We start from the raw sequence: 9,521 nt of genomic DNA, 5'->3' as shown, positions 1-9,521 counted from the left end.
CTGAGACGGGCACGGAGCAAAGCTAGGTGTTGGCTGGAGGCTCTCTGGGGACATCGGTGTGAAATGCATGTCCCTCTTCTGCCCTGTAAGTCATCCAACGCGTAGCGCCCCTGCGTGGGTCTTCCCAAAAACGCAGTCTCTCCATCACCAGGGCCCATGAGAGCCTGCCGTGGCCACTACCTACGTGCCAACGTGGGGACACATATGGCACCCTACAGCCAAACGGCCAACTGGTGACCAGCTGGGCCGTGCAGGGTGACAGAGCCAGGACCCCAGTGGAGCCCCAGTGCCTGGGCTGACTCTGGCAAGATGGAATGTGGCGGAGCACCACAGACGTGCCAGAGCTGGGGCCGAATCCTGAGCTCTGTACACAGCGTCCGGGTTCACGTCTGGAGCGGCGCGGGGAGGGCTTTGCGTGCAGGGGTCGCTCTCCCTGCACAGCTGCCCCGTGAGCAGGCCAGTTCTGGGCCCCCCTGGCAGCAGGGGACGCCGAGGCTTGTTTTCCAGTTGGCGCGTGACTGCACAGAGGCTCGGGCGCGGAGGACATGGGGACTCCACATCCAGACGCATCTCGGACGGCGCCGCGGCCGTGTTTCTGCCACGGGGACTGTGTGGCTCAGCGTGGGTCCAGGAACGGCGCTAAGGACGTTCCAGTGCCGTGAAGACCTGGGTGCTCGCCGGGAGGCTGGCTTCCCTCCCTGCATTCTCTCACACCACAGGGATGGACACAGAGCCACGCGTGCCGGGGGCGGCACCAAGCAGAGGATTCAGCGTTTGGCTTCAGTCCCTGCCCTGTGGGGCTCCCAGGAGAGACAAGTGTTGAGATGTCCTGGGGGCCCAGCTCCCATAGGAGGGGTCACCAGGGGTTCAGCCTCCACCCTGGATCCCCCCCAGGCACCCTAGCGCCCCCACCTGGACGCCCTCGGCTCCTGGCTGGGGGAATCCAACACCTCTGGAGGCAAACCATACACGGATACTTTACAAAGCTTCCTGCAAAATGGAAAAGGAAGCAATGTAGGGGCCAAGCAGCCACTTACTACCCCCGCACCCCATGCCAGAGTGCCGGGTCGGGTCCCAGCTGCTCTGCCTCCCAGCCAACTCCCCGGCAATGCACCCTGGGAAGCAGCACGGGACAGCTGAAGTATGCGGGTCCTGGCCACCCACATGGGAGACCTGGATGGAGCTCCTGGCTCCTGCTTTAGCCTGGCACAGCCTTGGCTGTTGCAGGCATTTGGGGAGTGAACCAGTGGTTGGCAGATCTCTCTCTCTCTCTGCCTTTCATGTAGTTAATCACTTAAAGGAAGATACATTCATTTTGGTGCGAGCAATGTTGAATGCACACGCTGTCATCATACGCACGATTTCCGTGACCTTGGGGCAGGCCCTCCCCGGCATGGATGGCCCAGGTGTTGGTGCCGGAACGAACACATCTTTGATCCGTGTTCCATGACCCTTGTGCAGTCAGCAGCCTGGCCATGTGCCCGGGGCGCAGCCCATGCTCCTGGGCAGCGAGGATGAGAGCCGAAGCAGAGCCCCCATCGCCCCCACCGGCGGCATCGGCCTTTAGTACCCCACGGGTGGCTTTGCTCTTCTGTGGTTCGGCTGGAGCTTGGCACTTTCACCGCACAGCCCTGTGTGTCCCCGGCCCCTCCTAACCCTGCACCTCGGCTCGGGGACAGCGAGCCTGGACCCAGTTTCCCCGGGTGCGACCACGCCTCGTCTCCCTCATCTCCCAGCGAGTGGAAGGGCTCAGCCTGCCCCCAGGTGCCCTCCGCTCCCAAGATTTTTGCCCCAATTCTCGCAGATATGGCCCTGGCCCCAGCTATGTGCAGCCTGAAAATACTATTGGCAACCTAAGGTTAATAAGAATACCCTCTTTGCAAAAGATTTATTTATTTGTTTAAAAGGCAGAGAGAGAGAGAGAGAGAGAGAGAGAGAGACAGAGAAAGCCTGGAATTAGGAGCTTCCTCTGGGTCTCCCATGTGGATGAACGGATCTGAGCTCTTGGCCCGTCCTCCTCTGCCTTCCCAGGCGCATGAGCAGGGAGCTGGATCGGAAGTGGAGCAGCCGGGCTCCATTGGGCTCTCTGATATGAGATGCCGGCACCGCAGGTGGCTGCTTAACCTGCTGAGCCACAGCACCGGCCCCAGAAACACCTTCAACCCAGGGACACGAGCTTCGTCCCAGACTGCTCCTGGGTGAGCACGGGCGAGGTGCTGCTCAGAGATGCACACCCCTGAGACGTCTAGACGCCCCACGGCCCTGTTGTGCAGGGAGAGACGGAGGCCATCAGGCGGGCGACCTCCCTGGGCGGGTCAGGGGAGGAGCCCCATGGTGACAGGTGTGCTGGGAGCCCCATCAGGGCTCTGCCTGCCTGCGCCGACGCCGGCTGCCCCCTGCCCTCACCGCGCAACGGGAAACGCTGGGAGCCTCACCTGGGTGGGAGCAGCTTAAAGACGACAAGGGGGTGTCTGTGTTACGCCCCATGCTGGCTCGCTTCCAGCCAAACCCTGCTCCTCCCAGCTTGAGCTAGTGGGAATCCCCACTCGCCAGCCCAGCACCAACCGGTCCAGGCAGGCGGGTGGGCAGGTAGGACCTCCGCAAGGCCCTCGTCAGGAGTCTCTCTCTCTCTCAGGGGTGGTGGGGGAGGATGAGATGGACACAGAGAGTTCCCATGCTTTGACTCACATCCCCTCCCCACCCCCGCACACCTGCAGCAGCCAGGGAGGCCGAAGCCGGGAGCCAGGAACCCAGCACAGCCTCCCGGGCCAAGCACAGACTGGAAGTGGGAGCCTGACACGCCCCGTGTCAGGCTGGGTCCTCGGACGTGGGCATCTGAACCAGGGCTCTTCTCAGACTCAGATAACGCAGGAGCAAACGTGAAGGGGCCCCTACCAAGGACCCAAATCAGTTTGCTTGAGAGTTTCCTTAAAATTTATATCAAAAGCCGATTAAGTCTTCGTACCTTGTGGTTGTGGAAAGCCTCCCTCCCCTTGCCATTAGAAACGCTATGACAGGATCAACGGCTCCTGTGTGGGGAGGGAGGCGGGGGGCGTGCCCACGCGCAGGGGAGGCCGCTCTGGGCCTTTGGGGTCTGTGCTCCCGGCTGTCACATGGGGGAGCAAAGCTTGCAGAATCAGCGGGGCAATCAATTTGTGGGTCTTTTTTTGGGGGGTGTAGAAATTGACTTATTTACTTGAAAGGTAAAGTGACAGAGAGAGGGGGAGACCCCCCCCTCACACACACAGAGAGAGAGAGAGGGGAGAGAGAGAGAGAGAGAGGTCTTTCATCTGCTGTTCACTCCCCAAATGGCCACGACAGCCATGGCTGGGCCAGGGCAAAGTCAGGAGCCAGGAGCTCCATCCGGGTCTCCCACAAGGGCAGCCGGGGCCCAAGCACCTGGACCGTCTTCCCCTGCTTTCCCAGGCTCACGAGCAGGGAGTGGGATCGGAAGTGGAGCAGCCGGGACTCGAACCTGTGCCCGTATGGGATGCTGGCATCACAGGCGGTGGCTTTACCCGCTGTGCCACAGCGCTGGCCCCAGGCTTCCCAGGATTGACTCGGCAAGCTCATCCCTGTGCAGCAAAGACAACCCAAGGCCCGGAAGTCACCCCGGAGTCCTCGGTTCCGGGATGAGCACCCAGACTACAAGGTGATCACCCCCCCACCCTGGATTATAGTAGAAAGGAAGACAGAGGAGGCAGGGACGTGGCTCCCTGGGGTCTACCTGTGGCTCCACGTCTGAGAAGCCATGACTTCCGCCACCAGCAGATGGCTTTGCAAGGGTCTGGGTGGCCGTGGGCTTGCGAGGTTCACTCCCACGGGTCCTGGCCTTGCAGCTCAGAGCAGAGTCTCACCCCGGCCCGGGCTTGGAGCCGGGAAGGGCTGGGCTCAGGACCCTGGAGATTGATTCAGGTCACTGTGCCCATTACACAGAGGGCCAGAGGGAGTCCCCTCGGAGCCCAAGAGGCAGTCGGCTCTGAAGGCCAAGGTCACAGCAGAAGCCCAGGAGTGATCCAGGACTCCAAGGAGCCGGACAACCCGGCTGCTGTCCTGAATACAAGGGGGGCCCATGATGCCACTGTGGTTGGCGGCGGTGGCTCCGTGTTGTATGGACGGCTCTGCTCCCAGCTGCCAGCAGCCGGGCTGGTGCTACCATTCCTGCTGTTTCCCACAGCCACTGAGTGCGTGAAGGAAGGCAGTGGTTCTTGCAGAGGGCGGGGGTCAGGGGGTCATGGCCCGCCTCCTCCCCCACCCCGGGAGACCAGGGTCCCCTGGGCTGTCCTTACCAGCACCGCCCCGGACTCCTGATCCACCACTCTGTGGTTTCAGAGCGTTTCCAAGTGCTTAATTAAGCCTGGCCTAACTGCCACGTACTTGCCTGGGAAGTGGGGCACTGGCCGTGTCGGCGGCGGCCTGAGCCCCCACGTTCCGCCCCGGCCTTCGCCCATTCATCACTGGGGGGGGGGGTTGAAGTGGCTCAGCTGCAGCAGGGAGGACTCCCGCATTCCTGCCTGGTGACTCACAGCACCAGCCAGGCCACCTGAACCCTCACAGGCCAGAGGGGGACAGGGGCGGGGCCGAGGGCTGCCTGGGGGTGCCGGCCCAGAGGTGCCCATGGTAACAGTCCCGCCTGGCGCAGTCCTCAGCCCTGCCTACAGCCAGTCCGCTTGCCCTTGGTCTTGCTGAGGGAGGGTTTGCCCTTGGCTACTTGATTTGTGGAGGAAGTTGTCCATGGTGCTGAGTGTGTGAGTGCGCAAGTGTGTGTGAGCAAGTGTGTGTGTGTCAGTGTGTGCGTGCAAGTGCCTGTGTGACCATGTGTGTATGTATGTGTGCATGTGGGTCTGTGTGTGAGCGTGTGCACGAGTGTGTGAGCATCTGTGTGAGGGTGTGTCTATGTGAGTGTGACTGTGTGTGCAAAAGTGTGTATGTATGTTGGTGTGTGTGGGTGTGTCTATGTGAGTGGGTGAGTCTGTGTGAACATGTGCCAGTGTGTATGTGTGTGAGTGTGCATGAGTGTGAGTGTGTGTCTATGTGAGTGTGTGTGTGTGTGAGTGTGTCTGTGTGTGAGTGTGCCTGTGTGTGGATGAGTGTGTGTGTCTCTGTGTGTGAATGAGTGTGTCTATGTGAGTGTGTATAGTGTGTTTCTCTGTGTGTCTATATGAGTGTGTCTGTGTGTGTGAATGTGTGCCTCTGTCTGCGTGTGAGTGTGCCTGTGTGTATGAGTGTGACCGTGTATGGATGAGTGTATGAGCATGTGTGAGTGACCGTGTGTGGATGAGTGTGAGTGTGTGAGCACATGAGTGTGTCTGTGTGTGAGTGTGTGGATGAGTGTGTGAGTGTGTGAGGGTGGAGGGGTAGAGGGTGGACGGGTGGAGGGGTGGAGGGTGGAGGGGTGTAGGGGTGAAGGGGTGAAGGGTGGAGGGGTGGAGGGTGGAGGGTGGAGAGGTAGAGGGTGGAGGGGTGCAGGGTAGAGGGGTAGAGGGTGGACGGGTGGAGGGGTGGAGGGTGGAGGGTGGAGGGGTGGAGGGGGACCTGGCTTCCTGCCTCAGGGACCGTTTTCCTGTCGTCAGGAGAAGCCCACAGCCTCCGCGTCCTCCCCGACCTTGGGGCCTTCTCAGGTCCTGACCGCCTGGAAGGCGGAGTGAGGCTGTGAGGGCTGCCTCCCCACAGGTGTGCCCCTGGCATGTCCCTGGCGTGTCCCTGGCGTGTCCGCTGCACTGAGCAGCCTCATTTCTGCAGACGGAGCCTGAGGTGGCGTCTCCCGGCCAGGAGAAGTGCTGAGAGATCCTGGGAGGGGGAAAGAGAGAGCGTGGAGGAAGAGGAGGGAGCCCACCCTGTGACCTGTGACCCTGCCCCCCCATCTGTGACAAACCTGATTGTAAAACACGTGACTCGGGCCATGGAAATGCAAATGAACTTTGTCTCCTGCAGCGCGATTGATTAGCGCCAGCAAGTTATTGATCAGTTTTGCATCTATTTGTGAATTAATCCCAGCGTTCCAGCTGAGGTGAGCGTGTGTGTGCATGTGTGTGTGTTTGAGTGTGTGTGCATGTGTGAGTCTGTGAGTGTGTGTGTGCGTGAGTGTGTGTGAGTGCATGTATGTGTGCGTACGTGTGTGTATGTGTGAGTGCAAGTGAGTGTGTGTGAGTATGACTCTTCCCGTGACACAGTGATGCGATCTTTCTGGGTCCCTCGTCCCGAACGCATGAAATAAAACCTTAGAGGCGTGTCCATCTGTGATGGCCCGAGGAGCGATCTCACCCTTATGTTAAAGGTGGCCCTTCCACGTTCTCCCAAGAAGGAAAGGTCCCAGTGAAAGGTCCCTCCAGGTGGAGGGAGTCTGGGATCTATGCGTGTGTTCCTCGGGGGTCCGTCTTGTCTGTTGGCCCCAGCCCACCTGAGCAGGTGCGCAGCTCCTTGGCCATCATCCGAGGGTAGGGACAGCCTTCCAGTGAGTGTTCCAAGCTGAGGACCCTGGCTGTGTCCCTGTGTGAGCGGTAGGAGCTCTGAGCCCCCAGCATGTCTGAGGTTCTCTCTCCCTGCAGTCTCGTGGGATGGAAGCTAGAGACAGAGACTGGGTGATTGACAGGACAGAAACATCCGGTGCCCAGGACTCTGCATTTGACCAACAACCAGGCTGGTGTGGAGGTGTAACCAGACTTGGAGCAATTCCACCCTGCTGGGTTGATTCTGGGGCATAAAGGGGCATGGCCACACGAGGTGAGGAGGGGGCGGCCCTCAGCACCATGTGACCACGGCGAGGCAGCAGGTGCACTGGCCGGGTCCTAGGACCGCCTAGGTGACAAGCCACTGGCGTCAGGAGCACCCCACGGGCAGGCTGGGGCTGTCTGGGGTGAGGTCCAGAAGGCCTCCATTCTCGGGGTGGGGTGGGATCCCAGTGCCTTTCTAATCTACAAGTAGGGAAACTGAGGCCCGGAGCAGGGGGAGCAAGGGCTGGCACCCAGGGACCCTGGATCTCGGGCTGCTTCACGGCTCAGTCCCCAGAGCGTTCCTCTCGCTCATCCATGCAGTGAGTCTGCCTTAAGGTCTCCCTATGTGCTACCTAGAATTCTTGATGACACCAGAGACTGACAGGCCAAGGCACAGAGCCAGGGACTCCGTCCAGGTCTCCTTTGTCAATGGCAGGGACCCAAGTTCTGGAGCTGTCCACCTCCCAGGGTGTGCACAAGCAGGAGGCTAGAGTCAGAAGCAGAGCCAAGCACGCAGCACAGGATGTGGGTAGCCCACATGCGTCTCCTCTGCTGGGCCAAATGCCCACCCCTAAACATTTCTTAAGAACCTATTAGGTGGCAGGTGCTGGGTGCATCCAATATGAGCAGCTTACTACTTAGAGAGAAAGATATTGTAGCTGGATCAAACTAACAAGGAGGAATAAAAAAATCCATGCACCTGAAGGAGACACCAAGCATCCATAGCTGACAGCCCCTTGGCACTTGCTTCGCTCCCACCGGCTTCACAGGCAGAGAGCTGAGGTCCTCGGATCCTGCTTAGCAGATGGAGAAACTGAGGCCAGAGGGGTGAATGGCGTCTGCAGGTCCTCCTGGGGGTGTTGGCTCCATGGCTCCACCCTCTCCATCACCTACCCCAGCCGGGGGGATGGCCAGACCCCAGGGGGACAAAGGACAGTTTGGGGGGGAGTGGCGGTAGCGGGGTGCCTGTTGCATGGTGCAGTCATGTCTCCCAGGGAGCCACCAGTGCCTCCCCTTTGAGAAGAGGAAGTGGAGGCTCAGAATGGTGTGGGGACTTCTCCTAGGTCCCTCACCAAGGACAGACCCTGCCTACATCACAGAGGTCCCGTAAGCACCAGGGAGATTCCCGGTGCAAACCGCTCACCTCTGCTACCCATGCCAACCCTCTCTGGCCCCCCAGGACTGGTCTCAGAGACAGCAGCCACGGGGAGGGGGTCGGGGAGGGGGCGGGCATTCCGCCCCCCAGTTTGGATGCTGAGAAGCCCGCATCCTGGTCAGGAATCCCTGGTTCTCACTCCAGTTCCCTGCTGACGCACATCCTGGGGGACAGCAGACGATGGCCCAAGTCCTTGGGTCCCTGCCTCCCACGTGGGAGACCTGATGGAGCTCCTGGCTCCCAGGGCGAGCCTGGCTCAGCCTTGGGGGGTGACCCGAGGAGTGGCCACTCTGAGCCTGTCTCCCTGATTCTTTAACGAACATTAAGTGACAAAGGAGGGCTCCACCTGCAGCCAGAGGGACCCAACCTCAAGCACACGTGGAACGTCTGTGCCCGCTCTGTCCTGAGCATGGCGAGGCCCCGTATCTGTAAGCCATCTCTCACTCTCCCCAGAGCCAAGACGTCCTCTTCCCAAGACACAGAGTGGACCAGGACTCCGCTGTGCGTGGAGGCTCCCATCCACCTCCCCCCGAAGGCCCAGCCACTGAATGGCTACGGCTTTTGGCCACTTTTCTCTTTCGCTGCTGCGTGCCTCTGCAGAGGCAGCTCAGACAGCCACACAGGGGCAGGCTAAGATGCTCGCGTCGCTCGTCAGAGCGCCTGGGTGCCACTCCTGGCTCCGGCTCCTGCCGCCAGCTTCCTGTTAGTGCAGCATGGGAATGGCTTGAGCAATTGGGTCTCCTGCCACTCCTGTGGGAAACCTGGATGGAGCTCCTGGCTCCTGCCTTCTGCCCAGCCCAGTCCCGGCTGTTGTAGGTACTTGGGGAGTGACCCAGGTGATAGAAGCGCCCTCTCTCTCTTGCTCTCTCTCTCCCAAATTAAAAATAATGCAGCCACAGACAATATGGCACATTTTCAGAAAGTTCAACTAGAATGCTTACTATAAAAAAATTTTTGCATGGACTTCAAAAATATTTTGCATCCAAACCAGCCTACCTTCTTTTATTTTTTTTAAGATTTATTTATTTATTTGAAAGTCAGAGTTACACAGAGAGAGAAGGAGAGGCAGAAAGAGGGGCAGAGAGAGAGGGAGAGAGAGAGATCTTCCATCTGCTGTTTTACTCCCCAATTGGCTGCAATGGCCCGAGCTGCATCTATCCAAAGCCAGGAGCCAGAAGCTTTCTCGAGGTCTCCCACATGGGTGCAGGGGCTCAAAGACTTGAGCCATTTTCTACTGCTTTCCCAGGCCATAGCCGAGAGCTGGATTGGAAGTGGAGCAGCCGGGACTCGAACCGATGCCCACATGGGATGCCGGCGCTGCAGGCCGGGGCCTTACCCACTGTGCCACAGCGCCGGCCCCCAGCCCACCTTCTAATTCCATCCTCCAGCCATGACTGCAGTATCCTCACACGTGTGCCGCTGTGTTGACAACATGGCTTTTTACGATGCAGGCGATCAAGCCACCAGATCAAGCCTTGGGTGTTGTTCAAGGCCTTACGGACGCTGCCTCTGCCCCCCCCCCCCGCCCGCAGTCTCAAGCTTCCCTGTTTGTGGGGTCCCCATGGGGTCCATTCAAAACTCAATACAGACTCTGCTACGAGTGGCTGCCAAATCTCTCCATCTGGGGAAAAGCAACAAAACCGTCAGATTGA

This window comes from Lepus europaeus, chromosome 23, assembly GCF_033115175.1.
Source record: "Lepus europaeus isolate LE1 chromosome 23, mLepTim1.pri, whole genome shotgun sequence".
Classification (NCBI taxonomy): Eukaryota; Metazoa; Chordata; class Mammalia; order Lagomorpha; family Leporidae; genus Lepus; species Lepus europaeus.
This window is presented reverse-complemented; position numbering follows the sequence as displayed.